Source organism: Centruroides vittatus, unplaced genomic scaffold (assembly GCF_030686945.1).
Source record: "Centruroides vittatus isolate TY-2023 unplaced genomic scaffold, ASM3068694v2 contig_1683, whole genome shotgun sequence".
Classification (NCBI taxonomy): Eukaryota; Metazoa; Arthropoda; class Arachnida; order Scorpiones; family Buthidae; genus Centruroides; species Centruroides vittatus.
This window is the reverse complement of record NW_027121024.1, coordinates 557590-582568: the sequence shown is the minus strand read 5'-3', so window position 1 is coordinate 582568 and position 24979 is coordinate 557590. Positions and strand designations below refer to the sequence as shown.

General features: G+C 27.7%; 1 long non-coding RNA gene across 3 annotated transcripts; it reads right to left on the bottom strand.

Moving 5' to 3' along the window:
- Positions 1-14681: 14681 nt before the first annotated feature.
- Positions 14682-23072, bottom strand: LOC136969015 (uncharacterized). 3 transcript variants are annotated; one of them, XR_010879747.1, is made up of 3 exons: positions 23040-23072; positions 15491-15725; positions 14682-14830 (listed from the first exon to the last, which is right to left on the bottom strand). It is a non-coding gene; the product is annotated as an uncharacterized lncRNA (long non-coding RNA). The 3 variants fall into 3 exon arrangements; XR_010879746.1 differs by lacking the exon at positions 23040-23072 and adding an exon at positions 18260-18400; XR_010879748.1 differs by lacking the exon at positions 23040-23072 and adding an exon at positions 18266-18400.
- Positions 23073-24979: the final 1907 nt, after the last annotated feature.

Sequence of the window (24979 nt, the reverse complement as noted above, 5' to 3'; positions counted from 1 at the left end):
AAAACTAATCCAACCAATCAAACATCTTTATTTCAAAATTTTAAAATCGTTAACTAATTAGCGCTCGTTACTTGTAAATATAAACTGTTATTACTTTTTTCCCCTATCGATTTAAAAAAATGTAAATTTTAACCAATTAACGTTTTCTGTTTAAAAATTTAGGAGCTAGTCAATTAAAACTCTCATTATTTTAAAAATTCAAAGAGATTATCCAATTATCTTCGTTCGTTTTTAAAGATGTAAGCATGTTATCCAATTAATATAAAATATTTAAAAAAAAATAAAATTACAAAACAGGAAAAAATGCAATTATAAACGCTTTCCCTGAAATATTTGAGCTATTTTTATGGATTTTTAAGAAAAATTTACGTTTAAAACAGCATATTTTTGCTGTTTATTATTGCTCGTATTGCTCAATAGTTGGCACTTTATTAACACATTGCGTTAACTGATAATTTCTAGTTTCAGTATTCTATTTCAAAAATTTTAAATAATTACCAATCAATGCCCTTCATTTCAACGTTTTAACCAATTAACGCATTATATTTCAAAAATTGAAAAACTAATCCAACCAATGAAACCTTTTTATTTCAAAATTTTAAACTCGTTAATTTGTGAATAAAAATACTTATAAAAAACCCTACTGCAGGGTTATTTTTCCTTCCCCTTTTTAATCATAAAACAGCAAAAAGTCGTGTCATACTTTACTGCAACACATAAGTGTTTCTCATTATTGGTTATATTGCCAATTAGGATTTTTCTGTCATAAAGTCACGAATGACAGCTTTCCCCACAAAACGTGACGATACTATGGATGCAATCTGTACTTGTAAGAAAGAAGATACTACATTTTTTTGTGTGTGGTTTCGGCTCATTACATCAAAAAATCTTCATTCTTTGACAGTTTTTGTTGCGTGATTGGATTTATAAAAGCCAGGCCATTCCTCACTTCGATCTCTCCCACCACCAAAAAATATTTAAAAAAAGGAAAAAACACGACATTCGCTTTAATATTTTAATTTTATAAATTGAATATAAAACCAGGGACAAATTTAACACGGTGCTAAAGTAGGGGACGAAGGGATATTTTTTCTGCGTGCGCGTTTAAAGCGATTACTTTTTTGTGGACAAAAACAATGGTAATAGATTATTACTTTTTATATTTATTTATTTATTGAATATGAAGGTTTCTCGCTTATCTATACATGTGCAGAACATATACAAAAGTAGTTTTGAAGGGAGTAAAAAACTAGTGTCTTCTGTTGATGTCACCGGTGTGCATCGATGATTACAATGAATGTCTTCCCACATCAACTGCACATGACAAATTGACAAATAACAATAGATGAATCAAAATCCATACAATAGAAAGAAGGGAAGAACACCCAGCTTGAAGAAGTCAAATGTCTTTTCTTTGATTAATTGATCTTTTGTTAAAAATCATCTAAAATATATTTTTCTTTTAACTTTTAATATTAATGATTTTTTCCCTATATTTTCTCCCCTCGTTTTTTTCGACCGGAGGAAGAAAAAAACGTATTTCATCCTTTGTTCATTGTGGATAATTATTTTTACTATTTATCTTTATTTTAGTGTTTGGTTATGGTAAACAAGTCATGAATATTTATTATTTAAAAATCTTATTTTTCTCTTTCCCCACGATGAATTTTTAAAATTTCATTAATTTTAATTATTTATTTTTTAAAAATTAACAATCAATTTTTATTTAAAATTGAACACATAAACAAATGCTTAATTAGTTTTACTAATTTGAAAATATTAATTTAATGAGCTCGTGTGTGTGTTTAATTATTGTTAAAGATTATTAATTATTAGTAATTAACTTATCCATCGAAGTTTAAAAACTAATAAAAAATTACAGCATTCATTGATGTTATTTTATTAAAAAAAATAGAATGTAGAATGATCATTGGTTGTTTATACTCAAATTTAAAATTCAAGATCAATAATTAGTTGATTTAATTTATTTGAATTTAAAAAATCACGCTTATTAGTTGATTTTAAAATTTAAAACAACTGAAGATCCATTGATTTATTTATTTTGAAATTTTATAAAATGTAAAGGAATGAACAGACCTACGTGGAGAGGTACCATTAGGAGTAGGAGTATTAAGCTGGATACTATATAAAGGGGACCATAAGTTTGTATAAAAAACATTGTAAGAAAGTAATACAAATTACATTTTCTCTAATTTACGTAATAAAATAATCTATTTTTATTTATTTTATTTTTATATATTTATTTTTCCCTTTTAATTCTGAAGTTAAAAAATCACAACTCTCACTTGTTAATTTTTTTTTTAATTTTTAAAAATCCAGCACGCTCATTGGTTAAGATTACAATAACCGTTATTATTTCATTGCACCAATCATTTATTGGATAATTTGAATTTAAACTGCTAACTCTGATCGGCTTACCGTATTTTCGTGTTGTTTTTTTTTTAAAAATAATTACGAAAAACTTTTAATTTTTTTCAAATAATCTGAATGACACGGGGTAAGTTTTATTTTTTCAAACTTTTTTTAATGCAAGGTTTATATTAATCCGTATGAAAATAATATATTGTTTTAGCTTTTTGCTCTGTATTTCTCATTTCATCTCTCCATCTTCAGAAAAATGTGGCACACAATCAAAATATACGTCTCGTAGAAACCTTTTAAAGGTTTCTACATTTGAAACATTGAAATCGTAAGCTTTCCACTTGGGTGCTTTGGCATGTTTTAAAGTTTCAGGAAATTGGTTATAAAAAAAGGTTGAGATTGTAAAATGCTTTCTATCATTTCTCACACATGAAATACACACGCACGCACGCACGCACACACACAGACACACACACGCGCGTGCGCGCGCACGCATACACATACACATAAATGACTTTCCCGGCTGTTATATATTACAAAAGGAAAATATGACGTTTCAAGGTCCAAAAATGTAAAAATCTTGAATTCTTTTTGTATGTATGGATGTTAGTGTGTGTGAGGGGCACGATATTGTTTACCCACTTTAAAGCTTAAAAACTCTTGTCTTTCGTCGAAAATTTCTGAAATTTTGCAGGGAGGTTTGTGCATTGGGGGGGGGGGTTGATGCTGTTAAATTATGGAGGTGAAAGGTCGAAAGGGTGAAAAGATAGAGGAGGTCGTGTGTCATGTCTCGAGTAGGGTCGGACTTGTTGTAAGCATTTACATTTTTTTTTTTTTTTTTTTAAATAAAATCCATCCCTGTCTCAAAATTAAGCTTTTTTCCATTTTATAATAATTAAAAATATGGAAATTTTTAATAAAATATCTTAACAGATGGCGCCACCACAATTTTAAATTTTTTGTGCCGGGAAAGTTAGGCAACTCGTTGCTGGATTTTATATATACATATTTCTTTATCTTTTATATCTTTTTCGTATAGACAATATTATATTTTTTAATTGGAATTCTGTCTTGAAGAATAATTTTTAAATTTTCTTAATTATTTTAAACGAATTTATGCCTTTCTATATATTTAAGGGCTCAATAAACATGTGAAATAGCATTGCTTTTATATAATCAAATCTGTGAACAATGGCTCTGAACATTAAGAAATGGCCGTTGTTCGGAGGTTATTTTGTGCTTGTTTCAAAAGGAAATATTCCTAAAAAAGATAGCCGCCGCCGTTTTTAGAGGTGGCCAGTGTTGAGAGTGGCCGTTATTACAGGTTCGACTGAGTATGATTTTCCATTCCTATATGCTAAATGATGAAGAGAAGCTGGCAATTTGATGAAGGGGATAAACTGATGTTAAATATGGTTAAATTGTAATTAGCCAATCTCTTAAATTGACCCGATAATTGTTTACATGGCACTAGTATCAGTTAAGGAGTATTGTTAAGTAATAGTTAGTTAAACATGGCCAAAAATTTAAATTATAATTTAAAACTTAAATTAGATTTTTGACTAAATTAAAAAAACTGTGGTAAGAAAGTATTGTATCATATGACTATGAGGACTCCGGTTTCGAATCCGGACTACACTTTTTAATTTATAAATAATATAATGGGCGCTAAGAGGGCCCTTTTTATAATATCTGTCAAGGATTCGTCAAGGCCCACGATAGAAGCAGACGGATCGTGAGAAGAGAAGACTGATATATCCTGGACAAACCACTTAGAAAATTTCAGGAGTCGCGCGCAGGATTCGATTACGGATTCCTGAAAGGTAGGAGGACACGTTAATCTCATTAACTAGCTGTAGTAAGAATTGTAGTTAAGGATTGTTTACTATGGGTGCAGATTAATCCTTTGAGGCGCTTCCATATTCTGATTCTTAATGGGGCTGTCCATCATGCTTCAAGTGATATGAGGAACTGCACATTGTGAGTGGGTTCGTTTATTTGTTTACTACAATGGACGATCTGTCGAGGGGGTATGCCTCCAATGAGAACTTTCTTAGGGGAACTACCCCAGTTTAGGTGTTATACACGTGAGGAAGACCCGGGAAACTCCACGTTGGAGAGATGCCAACCCACGATTATAGCCTACAATGTGCTGGCACCTCTTATTAATTAATCAAGATTAATTTCTTGGGTTTTAAGGAAGAAATTAGCATAAATTATGGAGGATATTAGTGAAATTTAGGTCAGGAACGTGAAATAATTTAAGAATAATTGAAGATGTTTTAATTTCTGGCATCTGTTTTGTTTTCTGCATACCTCTGTCCAAATTTATTGTAATTATTTGTAAAATAAAATATTTAAAATAATAACCAAAATATATAAACAATTTCAAATTTTTTTAATTAAGAAAATTAACATAAAATTGGGAGGGGTTATGCAAATAAGAGGGCGAAGCCGACGAATTAATTTACGTTTCAATTATTTTCGTTCAATTTCATTTAATAATCAATTCCAATTGTTGCGTCACTTTATTAAATCGATTTAAGTTATTTTATTGGAAGAACATAAAAATTTGAATTTGAAAAAATTAATTAATTTCATTTCTTTAAATATATTTTCTCTTAAATCTTATTTTTTTAAAAATCAATAACAGACAATATCCTTGGAAATAAATAATATAAATTAAATACAATTAGATAAATTGCATTTGTGTATCTTTAATTAACTTTAGAAGAAAATATAATTTAATTTTTAATGTGAAAATCATTAAAAATTGAAGCGAAATAACTCTGTTTTATGGTATTTATGGTATTATTTAATATAAAAAATATGAATAATAAAAAATTCAAAAGGGTTTGATAAATTATTTTTTTTTATAATTATTATTCCTTCTAACACAAGTTGTTTATCACAATTTATAAATTGAATTTTTCAACTTGAGAACTTAAAAAACATTTTTACATACTTCAAGACATCTCTATTTAATTATCTTACTAGATATTGATTATTCTTTCTGCTTTAAATATTTAATAATGGCCTCTTTCATACGTATCGCCTTATTGAACCAATCAAATTTATTATTCCTTATCTTAATATATTCAATTGATAGCATTATCCGAATTTACATTTCCAAATTCTTTACATAATTAATTATCATTTCTCCTTGTCATCATCTGCATCCCTATCATCTCGTATGCTTTATCTCTTTGTTTGTGTTTGTATATACAGCTTTGTGAGCATCGTTTTAACAGTTTTAAAGCGTTAAAACTAAAATAATTAATTAATTCTTAATGCGGAATAAATACTCAAGTCTTCTTATCTTCTGCATCCCTAGCATCACCTAGTGTTTCCTGCATCTCTAGCATCTTATACGATTCTAGAATATATGTTTATATATATATATGTATATATATAACTATAGTATACCTACAGTATATTTCTCTGTATATGAGACTTTGTAAGCATTATTTTATACTGTTTTATACTGTTAAAAATTATAATTATTTAATAATTAATGTAGAATAAATTATCAGCTCTCCTCGTTATCATCTGCATCCCCATCATCTCGTATGCTTCATCTCTTTATTTTTGTTCAGCTTTGTGAGCATCATTTTGAGAGTCCTGTTAAAACTACAATAATTAATAATTATTTAATAAAGTATAGGATAAATATACATTTCTCCTCGTCATCTATCGCATCCTTAGCATCTCTTATGATGCTGGAACGTGTTTATATGCTAACTACTGTAAATTTTTATGTACCTATGACTTTTAAGCATCATTGTAATGGTTTTATTTTGTAAAAACAGGGTAAATTATCGTTTTTCCTTGTTATCTTCTTCATCTCTGTTACCCTTTTATCTCTACAGCATGTATTAATATTCTCCGTTGTATGCATCATTTTAAGTTTTATCCTGTTAAAACTGTAATTAATAATTAAATATATACATATACACAATGTTTATTATTATTTATGCGTAATTTAGCACTTAATCTAGATAATGTAATTTGTCCAACTTCAATATTTATTAAATTTTGATAAATATATGGATATTCTATTCGCTTATTCATCTCTATTATTTGATATAATAGTGTTTTAATTATTATTTAATTAGTTATTCGTCCGTTAATTGATAATTATTTTATGTTATAAAATAAATAAAATAAATGCGTTAATGTGCTAATATACTCTTAGATAGAGGTTTATGCAAAAATGTTAATGGTTTTGGATAAATTTTGTGTGTTTTGTGGAGTAAATTGCAGGTGAAGTGATGCAGCAATGATAGAAGATGCTGATGGAATAATACGATGCTTAATAAAATAGATTAAAGAATTAGAAAATATGAGTAAATATATGCGAAAAATAAAGAATTTTCTTGTTTAATTCTTTATTTTTTCTTTAAAAATACTGTAAAATAAATTGTTTATTAAGGAATTGTCAGGATCACTCCGGGATTCAATAGCATCATCAGGATTTATGATTCACAAATTAAGGCAGAGGCATACATATAGCTATTTATTTTCCATTTATTTCCAATTGTATCCATTATAATTGAAAAGAATATTGTATGCATCATTTTGAGTTTTATCCTGTTAAAACTGTAATTAATAATTAAATATAATAATTATTAATATATTTAATTATTAATTACATAATTACATACAAAATCATCTTCATTGCATTCTAATATGTCTCCTAATTGTGCTATTTGAATCAAATGCCTGTTTCTGCTATCGAATCCTACTGTGATGCTGACATTTCTACTTGGTATACTCGAGCATCCCCGTAATGATATCAAAAACAAAGGATTTAATCAGGTTTTAGAGAAGGACTCACAGAAAATTGAGAAAGAGTACGTAAAGAAAAGGTGAAGATAAAGTGAATTTATTAAAAGAAAAATATTCAAATGGCCGCTGCCATGAAGAAAAATATAAGAAAAAAGAGCACCAAGAGCAAGAACGAAGAAAAAATGTAAGAGAAATTTAATTCAATAAAATCACCTAAAATAACAGGAAGATCGATTTAATAATAAATCATCGATAATATTTCTTATCATCCTCACCATCATCATCACGTTATCCTCGCGAGACTCACCCCATATCTATCAAAACTGGCGCCATCTATTATCTATCTATAACGTGAAATCCATCGAATCTATAATAATATATCTATATATATAATTCCATTTCATAAATATGAAATTACAAGAGGGAAAAACTTTTTAATATTATGGAATTTTGTATTAAAAAAGGGGAAAGAAATCTCTTTACGGGGAAGTAAACATCAAGAAAAGATAGCATTCCTGTTACAAAGATTGCTCCTCTCTAACGTATAAGGAATGATAAGAGGTAAAAGCTTTTTTGGTAATGAAGTCACGTGAATGGCTATCCTCAAAAGTATCAGAAAAAAGAAGAAAAAAATGCCAATAAAAATGGTAATTTATTCATGGTTCGAACCTATAAAAAGTATTTAATAAGTACTTTATAAATTACTTTAATAACTAGTTAAGAAATGGCCTTTTTTCCTATATAAATGTGTTGGAAAAATTAGAATTTTTCTGGAAATTATCAATTTTTTACGTTTAGAAGTTGGATATTTATTCAAAATATTGATTTAGATTTAATTCTTTGTCCAGAAATTTGCATACATAAGTCAAGTTCGCTGTTTAATTGGCGAATTTGCAGGTTTGTAAAGGAGTTACTTTCTTTCAGTTTTATGTAAATTTATACACGAGAAGGATTTATTTTATATTATTATATTAATGTTCGTGTAGCTGCATCCAGACGTTTTTTCGATCATAAAAGAAATCGTGGCATTCTTCCTCTCCTACTCCTCCTCATCTTATTCTCATCTTTCTCTCTTTTTTCTTCTTTTTCCTCTTCCTCCCTTTTTTTTCTTTTTACCTCTTCTTAGTCATCTTTATTCTCTTTCTCCTTCCTCTTCTCTTTCTTTTTCTTTCTTTTTTCTTGTCCTTTCTCCTCTTCTTTCCTTTTCCCTCCTCCTTTCAAGTTAAGCAATAAACTACTTTTATCTAATCGAAATTGAAGATGCTTTCTTAGGAAAACAACTCTATGTTAATTCAAATTAATAATAATAATAATAATAATAATAATAATAACAATAATTTTTTGCATTACTTCCATAAGTTCTACAAACTTTTCACGAGTTTATTTTATGAATTTCAAGAATCTTTTTGATTTTTTCATTAATCTGATGAAGAAGAACGAGATGAAGAATAAGAGAGAGAGAAAAAATAATGGAGTGGAAGAATAGGAGGAAGAGAAAATGGTAAAAGAAGAGAAAGAAGAAGGGGATAAAAGAGAAGAAATATAATAAAAAAGGAACGCGAAGGAAGAAAAGAGAGGGAAAATGGAAGAAGAACAGAGGGGAGAGAGGAAAAAGAGATGGGAAGATAAAGAAGGAAAAAAGAGGGAGGAGAAAGAAAAATAAAAAAAAAAGGAAAAAAGAGGGAGGAGAAAGAAAAATAAAAAAAAAAGGAAAAAAGAGTAAGAAAAGAAAAAAGAAGAGGAAGATGAGAAGACAGAGCAAAAATAGAAAAAAGTAGGAACGAGAGAGAGAGAAAGGATAAGCAGGAAGAAGAAGAAAGGATAAGCAGGAAGAAGAAGAAAGGATATAAAGAAATTTCATAAATTATTTTCGATATTTTACAAATTCATTTTAAAACTTTTATGAACTTTTTACGAGTTTTTCGCCAATTTATTTTACGAATTTCGCGAATATTTACGACTTTTCAAAATTTATTCACATAGTGAATTTTTATAAATTTTATGGATTAATTTTTACCAATTTTCAATTAATTAAACAAAGAATATTTTACTAAATTACAACAGCAAATTTCACGAAATCTATCCACAAATTATGATAATTTATAACTATTTACCAAGTTAATCATTAATTATCTAAATTGATGATAATTATTTAATTCATTAATGTAATTATTAATAATTCTAATTTATGATTATTTATGCGTAACACGAATTAATTAAACATTTATGTTAATGTATGATAAATTATTAATTGTTACCAACCCAGATTATTATTTATGCAGGCAAGAATGGGGCGTGGTTTTCTCAAACTCCTCCTCTAGTACTCAAATATGAAATTTGGGGAGGAATTCATGACAGCTATGCCTATAAATTAGCATAAATTATTCGTAAATTATAATTTTTTTCCATAATTTTAGCCATTTTTTTCTTTACCTTATCCTTTTATCTTTACCCATTTTCATCCTTAAAGAATTTTTCCTTTTATGAAGATTTTCAATGATAAAGATCACATGATTTCCAATGGTCTTTAAGAATATTCCAAGATGAGGATTCTTATTTTAACATTAAATAAAGATTCCAATGAACCTTAAGGATTTTCAGAACGTAAATTTTTGATTATTAAGACTAAAGGAAGATTTCCAATAGTCTTTAAGGAATTTTGAGAATGAGGATCTTCAATTATTCAATTTATAGGTTATCTTTCTTCCTCCTTTTCTCGAGAGATGAGAAAAAGAGGACCAAAGATGAAAAGTACTCGATGATTAAAACAAAAAGATTGATCCTTCGTTATCATTTCTCCAAAGGATACAGAGAGGATGGGAAAGAGAAACATTTAAAATTGAAGAATTTTCATAAAATAGTTTTATTCACTTTCGACTCTCCTCAGCATCCTTTCAAAATCTTATTAGCTACTTAATGATATAAATCCCCATCCTCTTCCTAAGAAAATCTTTATTTTGAGGAAGAGTGTGGGTATTTTAATCTTCTTCAAGATGTTCGAAGGTATGGATTCCTCAACATTTTCCTAAAGGATGAGAATGAAGATGAAGCTGATAAGACATCCTCATCCTCATTAAATCCTCATTCAGCTTTAAAAATTAAATAATTTAATACATTTTTCTTAATATATTATAAATATAACTTCATACTTTCTGCACTCTCCAGCATCCTTCCGCATCCTCTCAAAACTTCATCAACTACTTAACGGAGAAAATCATCGAGTAAACTGCTTATAATTTACATTTTTTGAAATAAATTTCTTACAAAAATGTGTTTTCTGCTCTTTCATTCCTGGTTTTTCCCCCATGTTTTAAATTTTATTTGGAAATTTAAGAGCAATTTAATATGACGTCGACTCGTAGTGAATAACATTGATTATATTGCTTGCTTTCTTACTTGAGAATGATTTATGTATCTTTTTAAATTCTTAAACGTCACTTCAAACGCAATTTTCTTCAAAGATAATTATAACTTTTAAAATTTTGTGGTTAAACTTTAAAAAAAAAGAAGGAAAGATGAATAAATTAAATTTAATCCCGAAGGGGTTATTTGTATAGAACGAGACGTTTAAAACTACTCCTACAGAATTTTTAGTTTAAATATTCTTGATTTATTATCTGGGCGTATAGATTTTTTACCCCTGCTTTCTTATGATGTTTTAAATAATTTTACGACAGATTTTTAGCTTCTTTCTTTACGTAACCTATTGAAAAATCGATATAATAAATGATCACATGTTTCTAGATGGATCCTCTTTGTGTTTTTTCCGGCAATCTGAAGACGTAAAATTAATCTGTACACGAATATTCTCGTATCTTCTGCGAGTTTTTTTTCTTTTACTAAATATATAATTAATTAAGTATTTATTTTGTTAAAATGTACTGAAAATTGATTTTTTAACCACAAATTATCGTCATCTTTCCTTTCTCAGCATCTTAAATTATGGATATCTTCATCTTTAATGCCGTTTTACTATAGTAAGAACTAAAAAAAAAAAAAATTAGTTTTTCTTTAAAATTACGTTCAATTTTAACGAAGAAAGTGTTTATCTATGGTATTTACTCACTAAAAATTATTGCGTAAAACATCATCATTTTCAAATTTTTCTGGATTTTATGCATCTTCAGATGATAAACTAAGAATTGAGCTGTATAATTTTTATACATGGCCATTTTCCTGGAAATAAAATTAATTTTGAGCTGATAATTAAGCTTTATTTCCATATGATTTATTATTTTAAACGTGATTAAAGCAAGAGAAAGTTTAAAAGCTTAATTTATTAAAAAAACTAACTTGTAAAATTAAAATATATGCGTCAAATTTACTAATTCTATGTTTTTAATGCTAAATCTCTTTTACTTCTACTAGCTAAATATGGAAAAGCATGCATTTATTGAGAATTAAGCTATAGAACATTCCTACAAAAATAATTATCATTAATAAAACATGAATTTATGATTTTTTCAGCATTTAGATGTACTATTTTCAACCTAAAATTCCAAATAGTCACACTTTGATGGCAGGAAAAATATGCAATTATAATATACAAAAAATTTTATGAAGAGTTTCTAGCAATGTTTCTTCTGACTTTTTGATAAAAGTACAAAATTTTTATCTAAATTTTCATGTTTTCCTGCGTAAACAAGAGGCAAGTTATTATTAATATCGCAAATGTCGCGTAAACGTGACGCATCGCATCGTTAGTAATGCGTTACTCGTGTCACTTAACACGCTTGATTCTATTAAAAGTACTTTATAAAGGCAAAACAATTTGGAATTTATAAATAATTCAAAGTTTTTATGAGTAGTTTTTTAATTTCTTCGCATTCCAAATGATGGGATTATGTAATTAAAAACACTTTTTTTTCCCAGGAATTAAATTATTTTTAAAATTATCATTTAATAAATTATATTTTATACACTTTAACTAAGTTTTTGTGGTAAATTTGCTTCAAATTCTATAAAAATTTACAATTTTATAGAATCTGAAGCATATTTACGATATAAGCTTTGATAATAAAAAATTATGATAATTAACCCAAATTTTAATTTAATAATAAAAATATACTCTATAATAATTCAAAATTAATTAAGTTTCAATTATAAATTAAATTAATTTAATTATTATATTTAAAATTTTTCACAGAAAGAAAAAACCTGGCGCTCCCTTTGCGTCACCTTTCCCGCACGACAAGAATTAACGCAGTGAAGCAGCTTCTACAGGGGCAGAGAAGCGTTAGTTTTTACTGCATTTTCAAGCGAATGTTTAAATATATTCTATAATAATTTTAATTTTTTAGTAAAAAATAATCGATAAAGTTATCCAATATCTGCGTAGAGATAATATAGAAAAAAATCGATCGATTAGTATATTAACTTTATAGGATTAACTTCCAACTTCCATGTATAACGAGGATAGATAAAGACGTTTTGTCACATTAACTTCTGGTTTTCTTTGAATTCTGTCATTTCTTATCTTATTTTCCGATGAGAGATGCGATATTGATTTTATTTAACTGTTGAAAAGATGAAAGAACTTCGATCGGCGTCAATCATCAAAGGCTAAAAGGCCATACGACGTCTCAGGTATCTGTTATTGTTCGATATTCAACGAATTGAACTTTGAAGTAACTTTTCACCTCCGCATCATATCTTATCTTACTATTAATAATTCAGTATTATAAATTCAAGAAAATTTACAGTGGCAAGGATATCTCTTCAAACTTTTCTTTACAGTTTCCTCCATAAATAAATGAAAAAAGGATATGCAAAACTAGAAATCCGGAGATGTAGAAGTCTCCAGAATACTTTAAACAATCAAAATAATACGAGTGACACGCATTGCAATCGTCAGGAGGGTTCAATCAGAGATGAGTATTCATATGAAATGTGCATCTGTGTAAAATTATTCATAGGTATATGTATCAGGCACGTCTGAACATCGATTTATGCCTTATACAATATATATAAGATAGCTTAATTCTATAGATTACAATGGTATATGTATTAAATTAATGTTTTCGTATGTTAATACAGTGCACGACGTTGAAAATTGTATAAAAAACACATATAAGTCCTTTCCTTACCTCAATTTTATTAATTATAATTTACTTTTATTTAAATTAAATTTAAAATATTCATTAGAAATACAATTACAGGAAAATAAATTATTTTCTAATTTAATTTTAAATTCTCTTTGTGATAGAATACTTCATGATTCGATTTCGTTGAATAGAATAAAATGAATTTAGTTATTTTCTTTTTATGTAAATACGAGGAGAAGATGCCATTTTTATCTTTAATCTTTATACTTAATCCTCCAGCAGAGTTTTAATTTTATGTATAAAATATGGAAGATAGAAAAAAATTCCAGATCTTTTTACCTTTTTTAAACAAACAAAAATCCTATTAACGTTACATAAGAGTAGATAAATTTTCTAAGTTGAATATGTTATTAATCATAACTATTCAGCAAAAACTTTTTTAAAGGACAGAATGATATATCTACGCTTCTTCTATCAGGTCGATAAGGTTGTTTCATCTTTTGCTTATCACTGACTGCTTATAATTGTATCCAGTTTGTTGTATATCAATAAGAAAAGTTATTTTCTAAAATATTTTCACGTTTTCTTTCATAAAAATCGAAAAATAACCTTGTCTAGACTCAAAAATAAACGTAAGAACATCAAAATTTACAAAGATATCCATCGTAAATCATGAATAATAAACTATCACTCCATGCAGAGAAGTGATTAATAAGCAGTTGAATAATTACTAACCACTTTAAACACAATTATTAACGATAACAATCGTATTTTTTATCTCGACACTTCATCCTAACTTCTGGTCAATATTTTGTTTACAGTTTATCGAATTTTCCTGTACTCTGCACTATATATAGTATAAAAATATCGGTTTATACAGCAGGAAAAAATATATGGTATAAAGAAAATAGATTCCTGTAAGCTTGAAATAAAAAAAGGAAAATAAAAGTGAGCTTTAAAAAACTGTAACATAATTTTTAAGATATTTATTTACCTTATTGATTTCCTACACATCTGGGCAGCAATCTTCAATCTTGGTAGATAAGTCAAGTATCAAGACAGACGTGTATGGCCGTTGCTTCTAGTAAGAGGTATAACTTTTCTCTTTATCTTCAACAAGGGGCTACTTTGACTTGAAAGGCCACTTTTCCCAATTTCAGGTTTGCATTCGGCACGAGCGAAGACCTTAACATTACTGTTTTCTCTTCTTTGCCGTATTTTCAAATATTACAAGTATTTACAATGATAGATGATCTCTACTTAGACATGAAAATAAAAAGAATTCACTTTCTATCATGTGATAATTTTTAAAATTTAAGCCACCCCTCCTACGACTAAGTTTATACTGTTGTTAAGATTCTTGACGTATCGATATATATATATATCATATTATATTGAATATGGGGAAAAAGTTTATATATATGTATGTAATATCACTTTCTTTCACTATTGTACAACTTACTCTAGGGAAATGCCTTGGTAGAATCCTTATATCTCACCGAAACTTCGCCTACAGAATCTGTAAACCTCCCTTTATGAAATCACTATATCTTCTTCAATGGTATCCTTCTATCTTCCTGTATAGAATCCCTATATTATCGTTTTCAGAATTCTTGCTACAGAATATATCATTGATTTTTTTTATATATATTTTCCTCTTTGAAACCTTTTATGTATGCAGTATAATAAACTTATATACCTAGTAATCTCCTCTGGTACGCGATTGTATAGCATGTAAAATATCTTATTCCAATCTTCTTCTTATTTTATTTATTTTCTGTACTAGTTCATATACATCGTGAATTGTAAGTAAGTAGAATAACGTTGAAAGATTGTATAGGAGGTTCTTCGTGATATATATAACATATTAGGAATAAGAAATGTTACAAAAAGTTTAGAATGTAAGCGTAATAATGTTTGAATATAGTAATAATAATAAGCGCATAATATTTTACTTGTAAATGTCTTAACCAATCAGCGTTAAGACAAACATATCATTAACCAATCAGTGTTAAAGTCTTTTATGGTGGTTAGTTAGCTTAACGCTAATTGGCTCAGAAAAATTTGAATTTAAAATAAATTTTTTACATGCGAAATCAAGATAGATGGGTGTAAATAAGTTTTTTTTTTCGTTTAAATTCGCTTAAATTTTGCTATTTATTATAATTATTTATATAATTTACATTATAGTTTTAAGTGTTATAAACTTATAATTTTACCAAATAGACTAGAAAGCATTACTTCCTTACGTAAGGATTTTTCAGTTCAAAACATACCTTTGGGGTAGAGGAGGGAAAAAGTGTGAACTAGAAATAAAACGCATTTTTTTCCCTTCTAGCAAGAATCTTCTAAGTGCAAGAAAGTTTTTTTATTAACAGTTCGGAAGAAGATGTGTGTGTTTCCCATCTTTGAGATTGGTTGAGAAAACAGGAGGATCTATAGCAAATGCAGCCAAACAGATTTCATACGTTATAGGTAGAGTTTCTGCCGACTTTTTTCTCCCTTCCACCCCTATAAAAAAAGATAAAATTTGAAAGTATTAGTGGAAAAAGTTTTGGAACAACTCCAGATCCAGTTAATGACCGTTTAAGTGATAAAACCGCAAATCGGTCTAAACTTCTCCCATTTGGGACGTATAATTTACGTTATAATGACATATTCAACTGTAACAAATTGTTATTTTTTAAATCACCCTCCTTCGATAATTGCAGTAAACTATCCATTTAAGAAAAGTGCACTCTCTTGGCTGCTTATTCTAGAAGTTTATGCGGATTATTCGACATAAAGAGCTAATTTAGTCGTATAATTATTCAAGTAATAGCGATTAATGAATATAGAAAAGTTAGTATAGGTTTAACTAATGACCCTCGACCAGATGAAATATTTAAACAGCCAGATTGAGAAATGATCAATGTTCTCTGCCAGGGATATTAGCGATTATCAAATTTTTATTCCTCATAAAAAAAAAAAAAACTGAAATCACATTTAGAGAAAATGAATAAATAATGCTTTAAAAATAAATATGAGAAATATATATTAATATTTAATAAATAAAACGCAAAAGTGAATGAAATAAACTGAAAAAAATGAGCGTGAAGATAAATATAAATTTAAAATTCAATATTTATTGAGACACCGATCAAACATTTCAATTTTCAATTAAATTTGGATCAAATTCAAAAAATGAATTTTAAAATGTAAAAATTAATTCAATTTTTAAAAAATGTAGAAATTCGTTAGAAAACGCAGAAACTGATTAAAATTATAAAAATGTAGAATCTGATTACATTTTCTAAAAAAAATTCAGCATGATTTGCGTAACTTTTCCGGCAAAAAAGTTAAAAATGTGCATGGCGCCATCTGCTACAAATTTTTATTTAATTATATTTTATTAGTTATTATAAAATGGTAAGAGGCTTAATTTTCGGGGCAGAGACGAGTTTTATAAAAAATTGTATATGTAATAACGAATAAAATGTTCGACCTCCATGTTAAGTCCGACCCTCACTCGAGATATGATAGAAGGTCCCTCTCAATCTTCCCATCCCTAGACCTTTAACCACCAAAATTTAATAGTATCTATTCTGTTAATACACAAACCTCCCTGCAAAATTCCAGAAAATTTCAATAAAACGCAAAGGAGTCATTAAGCTTTAAAGTGGGTGAACAAATCGTATCACATCTCATACACAAACTAACATGCAGAAAAAACGCTCAACATTTTTTGCATTTTCGACATTTCAAGGTCCCGAGTGCAAAAATATAAAACTCTTGAGGGTCATACTTCGACCGATTGCCATACTTTCTTTAACTCTGTTATATGTAACGGCCGAGAAAGTAAAATTTAGTAACTGATCACATTTATAAAAATGCAGAAACGAAATAAATTTTTGGAAATTAAAATAAGCTAAGAAAGTAAAGAAATTATTACATAACAAACTAAATAAATAATATTGAAATGTTGATTAAAAATGTAGAAAATGCCAATTTAATTTAACATAAAAAAGTATGAGACTAGTTTTATACTAACAGGAAGAGTAATTAAATATAAATTATAGAAAATAAAAAATTCAAATATTAAAATTTTGACAAAAAATTTCTAAACTAAAATAAAATCTTTATTAAATGATAATTTAATAAGGGAAAAAATAATTTGAAACATGAAACAATAAAGATGAGGAGAAATTTATTCCTCTTCGATAAATTAAAATATATAACGACAGTAAAAATTACTTATTATCTAACGGTAACATTATTGTCGTTATACATATATAATGTGCACATTGGCAAAGTATTAATAAATTTCAATCTTAGTTATGCTGTTACTTAGTTAACTACTAAATATGCCAAAATTAATATCACGCATGAATATTTTAAGCGTTTAATCATTATTTAATGATGAAGAATGATGAAAAGTAAGAATGATAATAAATATTGGAAAATTTTAACAATGTTTCTCCAAATGTAATTAAATTAGACAATGAAGAATCGAAGATTTAATGTATACGAATGAATGAGTAAAGAGAAATCGGATGAAAGAGAAATTAAAAATGATAGAGGATGAAGTGGAAAGCTGGCGGGAAAGATTTCGGAAATGAATGTAGATAAGAAGTAAATCTGATGAAGAAGAAAGGTAGGTGAGGAGGAAATGGTGAATGAGCGGAGTGAGAAGGAAGATGAGGAAGAAATGGAGAATGAAGGAAGATGGAATGGAAAAAGAAGGAATACAAATAGGGAATCTAATTAAGACAAAATTGAAGATGGAGAGAAAATGTGATGAAAAAGGAATGGAAAATGAATAGAAAAGAAAGATATAGAAGAGATGAAAATGAAAAGCCACAATGATAAACTAATGAAGATTGAAAGAAAATAAAAATAAAAATTTGACAAAGATTAAAATAAATAGATTTAGCAGAGTAAAGATTTTAAACATAAATTATTTAGCGAATTTCAATTATAGCTTTGAAAGATTAATATATACATTTTTTAAATTGCTGTGATAATTAAAATTTGTAATTGAAATTAGTCAAAAACTTAAGAGAAACCTTTACTCTTTCTCTCTCCAGAGGCTAATCTCTCTTTAGTTTCTTACTCCTCTTGCTGGTTCTCAACCTTCTAACCAATAGAAAAGCGATTTGAGGATTACGTCAGAGAAAACAAGCATCTCGCTCTCTTCCTCTAGGGATTGTATCTGGAAAAGAAGACAAATGATGGCGAACTTTGTTGATGTTTCTGGTTGAAGTTTTGATTCTTTTTATTCTCGAGTGTGTTAAGATGTAGTTAAAGAGGAAGAAAGAAAGTATTCTTCTTCTCCTTTAACTCCAGAAAGTATTCACGAAAGTCAATTCCTGGGGAATTCGTAAAGGATTCTTTCGATACTTTTTGATTAAATTAGTATTTTCTTCTCCTTATCCATAAATTAATTACATATCCCGTGTAACAAGTTTACGACTTGAAAAGAAAGTAGAAAATTCTTTTAAAGGCATCCCTAAAGCATCAATAATTCTCATTTAAGCACGCATAAATATATTATTTTTTCCTGCAGATGAATAAATCATATATATTTTCCTTTATAAAACACGTTTTAAAATCTGTATGTAGAGATTTTATATGTATTTTACATGCTAATTTGAGTATACGTTAAATATAGGTAATACATACGTATCAAAGTATCTTACATGTATTCGTTTTAGTACAGGTTAGGATCATTAATTGATAATAAATCGTTATATAGGGGTATAATCTATACTCGAGTGAGTATACATTAGACCCTTGTGTACACATCTGAGTATACGTTATACTTATATTTAACGATTTTAAAACATTTTATGCTCAATTAACGATCGCTAAATACAGGATATCACTGTATAACTGTATAAAAAATTATTCTAGTTGGTGTTTTAGCTGTTTACAGCTCAAAATTTCAAAGCAATATTCCACAAACGTGATTGATCTCACGCAATTTTAAGAAGTACTTCATCTTAGTGCATACCTAATGTAGAATTATAGATTTAAGAGTATCGAAGATGATAAATTGAAGGAAATCTTCACGCATATGATGCTTATTTTTCATCATTGCTATCCTTTAATTCGAGAAAATAACGCATGAGATTGGAGAGAAACAAATTAAATAATCGATTAACCTCGATAAATAATTTAAGGCTCAATTAATTAGCATTGATTGCCAGTTAATAACGTTTAATAGATAGTCGATTTAACATTTTTACGAGCTTAAAAAAGTGATGGAATTGATGGAAAAAATATCTTAAATTACGAACAGAATTGCCGTTATCGAGAAGGAAAGAAGTAGGGAAGGAAGGAAAAAATACTCAACACAAAAACACACAACAAACACACTTCACCACTTCAGTTAACATTATTCTATTTATCGGATAACATGCGTGTGTTATATCCATTAGAAAGAACAGTCCAGTTACTGTGTTTGGGCAGAATTCAAGTTGTTTTCTTGGAAAACTGACGTCAAAGTGGGTACAGGTAAAGCCACCTTTCGATAGATACGCCTGGTAAGACAACGGATCTATAATTATTTTTCTAAGCTCTAAAAATAAATAATTGAAGAGAGTTAAAGGGGATCAATGCCATGCCCTTCTCATTGATGGATTTTAGTTACGCTCGGATACACTTGGCATGGATATTTAACCAGCCAAGTGGGGTTAGGTTATAAAAACATACCCTCTGACAACTCTAGATAAGGATAATTTTTTTCTTTTTAAATTTTATTTTCAGTTGAGAAATGTTACTACTTTTGTAATATATCGACTTAATTTTACAACAATTTTATTTAAATTTACAAGATTTTCTCAACAGTTTTAATCACTGTACTTAAATTACTAGAGATCTCAACTGGAGCAGATGACAGCCATTTTTTTTCTTTTTTTTTATGGGTAATTTTTACAACGTTCTACTACATCTTCACTAGATTTATGTTAATTTTCTAAGACCGAATTAACTGTTAAATTAAATTCTAGTCTAGACGTTTGTACATTAATAATATCTGATTCGCTTCCTGAAGTACCGCGATAGGACCTTCAGCTTTTCAACGCGTAACGAATTTCAATGAGTGTAAGCTTTGGCGTGTTTAACAGAAAGGCTGATTTAAATATCTTTCGCCGTAATATTTTCTTATTCTTCTCTCTTCCCCCCTTCTTATTCGATATTCCTACTTTGGTGAATAAATTATGTCTTTGCGTATCGATTAGTTGCAGGGTTTAAAATGCCTGATGACTAGTTAACTTCGATCGAACGAGTCACGAATCTAAACTCGACGTTATCAATCCATACAAAAGTCTGATCCGAGTAGCTGTGTTTCGCTTGTGAATATTAAATTATGCACTGTTAAAATTGCCTCTGGCCTGTTTTTAAATATACGAGAGACCCGCAACCATCTTTAAAGTTGAAAACGTGTTTCTATTCCGGACATAATTTATTCATTTTTATGATTTTAAAGAATCATCAAATGAATTGCTTGGAAAGAAACGTGCCAGAATGTGATTTTTCTTCAATAATTTTCCAATTTGAGCCGTTATTTTTCAAGCAATTCCCACTCGTACCCGCAAGTGCAACGACTTTTTGTAAGGAAGGAAGTTGTAATTTTTACGTAATTGTAGTGTAAATTTGGATTTTAGATAACGACACCCAATTATAAAAGGTAGAGAAATATTATAAATAAACTCTTCACGCTATATGCAAATTAGTGTAAAGGGCGTTTAGAATAATTTAGCAAACACAGGAGCTGGGAAAAATTTTGTTTTTTGAGTGTGTTCTGTTTCCTAAATTCACCAAATTTAATGGACCCAATGTGTCTAGTAGTGTGCTTCAATTCCCAGAACGAAATTTTATTTGCGATACTCGAACACATTTAGAATCTGGAAGAGATAAAAAACAAAAACAAAAAAAAAAAAATAAAATAAAATAAATAAGAAAGTTGAGACGATCAATGAATGAAAACTCATTAAAAGTAACTTCAATTAAATTTCACTGAAAAATATAGTCTAGGCGAAGAAATTTTTAGGTCGCGTGTTTATTAAATATAAAACCTATTCAATAAATGATGACGAAAGTTTGCGTGTGACGAAAGAGGCCCTGTTAGCTTCATGGTACAGTTAAATAATGTTTAAGTATTTATAAATATTTACTAGAATTCATTTGATCCTTTTGTAGTTTTGCTGGGGAAGAGGCGGGAAGAAAAAGTGATTGTAATAAAATTAGCTAAAAATTATGTGTAAATTCGACCTCGTGCCGGTTTACATATATGCCAGGTAAGTTATGGCTTAGTGCCTAACAATACGAGATTACAGATTAGAACCTCGAGCTATGAGGCTACAGCTTAGGACCTCACGCTAAGAAAATACATCTGAGAGGCTTACGTTAGCCTTTACTACAGGTTACTTCGCACTATGACAGCTTAATCTCACGTTTTGAGGCTGTATGTGTAAATCCAATCTTGTGCAGGTTTACGTGTATGCTAGACAAGCTTTGTCATAACATAATACTAATTACGACTTAGAACCTCACTCTATGAGAGCATATCTGAAGGGTGTACGCTACCAGGCTACAACTTAGTACCTCAAGCTATGAGGCTGCAACTTTGGACCTCACTATAGAGTATAGCTGAGGGGCTTATCAGTTTTACACAGCTAATCTAACACTGTGAGGCTACAGGTAGAACTTACACAACGGCTTGAATCTCACGTTATGAGGCTAAGAATTAAGGCCCCTCGTTCTTAAATTTATTATTACTTTATGAAGGGGTAGGTTCTGTTATATATTAAAGCTTAGGTCCTCAACAAGTCTAATTCTACGTGGTTACAAAAAGTCAATGAGTTCAAGAAGTTGGCCATTACAAGTACACTTGTACGATAAGCCAGAGTGCGTATATATATATATATATACCTGTGTCTAGTTCCTCCTTCAGATTGAATAGAAAGTTTTTCCTCTGTCGTGTTTTCGTAAAAGAAAAGTTTTTTGAAAGAAAAAAAGGAGAGAGAAATATTCCGAAATGGAAAGTAAACTACTCATCTTCTAATGGGTACCATATCACAAGATTTCAAAAGCATTAAAAAAGATTAAAAAGTAATAATCTGTATAAAATATACTTATATATAGCTTTAAAAGTGAATTAGATGATTATTTATTAATCTGTAATTACTTTTCAAAGTTTATTTTTTAAAAATAAACTAATTTTTTGCTATATGAACAACATTTTGAATTTTACTCTCTCATTGGCTAATTTGAATTATTTCTGCCATTTGATTGGTCAATTTAAATTTAAATTTGTTAAAAGTCGTTAATTACTTCTTAATATATTATTTATAATATATATTTAATTATATATAATATATATTTAATTATATATAATATATAATTAAATATATATATATATATATATATATATATATATATATATATATATATTAATATACTATATTAACAATTTTAAAATACAATCGTGCCAACTAAATTTCATAAAATTTAATAAAATTTTAATTAATTTTATTATAAAAATGATCTTAAAATTAGCATTTATCTTATTCCTTAGTTAATAGAGAAATTTTGCTGTATTATTGGATAATTTGAATTAGTTCCTACTCTTGATTGGTTAGTTCAAATTTAAATTCTCTAAACTTATCAATTTCTTGTCAATGTATATTCTACGCTATAGACAATAATTTTTGAATAATTCGTTTCAGGATTTAAGTAGAATTATCTAAATTTGATTAATTTAAAAATTTTAAATAATTTTACTACAAAATTCACTTAAAAATTAGCAATAATCTTAATGTTTCAATTAAAGGAAAAAATTACCTTCTAATATTGGCTAATTCGAATCAATTTTTGCCTGTAATTGGTTGAATTAAATTTAAATTTATTAAAGTTTATTGGTTGGTTTTGAAACGTCTGGTAATTGATTATTTTTCATTTAAATCATTTCAAATTTATTGGAAATTTTAAAGGGGGGAAGAGGGGAAAATTCAATTTAAAAAACAATATTTTTAAAAACGGTAATTGGTAAATTTTAAATATCGTCATTTCATTAGTTGTGTGTGAGGTAATTGATTATTAAATACAAGAATTTTTATTGATTCCACGTAATTGGTTAATTTTAAATTCGAATGTAAGAAATTTATTACTTGTAGACACGTGTGAAATTAGATTCATTGAATCGATAATCTCAGCAATTTTTCTAGTTCAAAAATTTAAATTTAAAATGAATGTTTTAATATTTATGCAACGAGTTTCATATTTGATTATCTTTTGATATATCTATATATATATATATATATATATATATTCCCCCCTCCTTTTTTTAATTTTATTTGATACTAGAGATGTAGTAGTTGGAAACATTCTCATTTTTATTAGTATCATTTGAATAAAAATAATAAAAAAAAAATAAAAATAAAATTTTTTCTCGGTCAGATCATCAATATCTTTACACACACAAAAAAATATTATTCCCAGTGAATTTATTTACAATTTTTCATTTTATTTGGAATTAAATAAGAAAGAATGAATGCAAGAATAGAGGGGAGAGAAGAAATAAATAAATAAGTAAAAATTGAAGATAGAGACTTTCAGATGAGAACTTTTATTCGATTTGTCTACCATGTTGTGAAAAGTCGATTTTAGAACGGTTGGGTGATTCTTTAGAAAAAAAAAATTATATATATAAACTAAAAAAAATGTTATTGTTATTTTTTTTTATCTTTTTGAAATTAAACCATAGTTTTTATCAAAGTAATATCTGATTCTTTGTGCCAAAAAAGACATTTCTAATTCTACACATATCACAAGAAATGTTCAGCCAAGTAGAATCTAAGCGAAAACAATATTTCTTTTCTCTCGGTATCTCCATCCATCCTTTAGTTGTTTGCAATCGATAAATCACTAACTTTTAGCATTTTACACTTTTATCTACTAGATAATAGATAAAGAAAGGTGATAAACTATAATTTTCTTTCCAAAAATTCTTTTCTAAGTAACTTAACTAAAGGATATTATTAGTGATCTCTTGCACTAAATGAGCATCCGAGACAATTAATATTGATTCCAATACTAAATTCCTTTTGTAATTAGTAAAACTTTTAGAACTATCGATTTGGATATTTTACTTAAAATTTCCTCTATAATAATTACTATTCCTGTTACAATTTAATTTAAGCTAGCAGATGAATAATTTCTCTTAAAATTATTAAATTAACACCATACTTATATATATTATCTGGATATTAAATAATTTGATCATAATTAAATGTAAGAATATTTAATAATCCATCGCCGAATTGTTACAAATGATTAAAAATAATCTGGTACGATTTTAAATTAATCGAGTCATAAATTAAAAACAAAAAGTTTAAATAAACCAATGACCTTTGAGATGATTTTAAAATGATCAATTAGAGATGAAACCGTTAAAGTTCAATTTAAATTAATCCAATCACGGTGACAATTTATTTTTAAAATTAATCAACTAAAAGATGATTATTTTTAAATTTATTTTTAAAAAATTTTTAAACTGAGCAACTAGAAATTAATTAATTAATTATTTTTATTTTTTAAATTCAAATATCAGTTTTAATTAAAACACGAGAGAAATTTTCTTAAAAATCTTAACAGAATTTGGATTAAAGAAAATATTGGCTAATTTGTATTACTTCTCGCTTAAAATATTATTTAATATTAATTTTAATAAGTGAATTTTATACAAAAAGTAAAATTATAATTCTAAATTTAAACAAGAAATT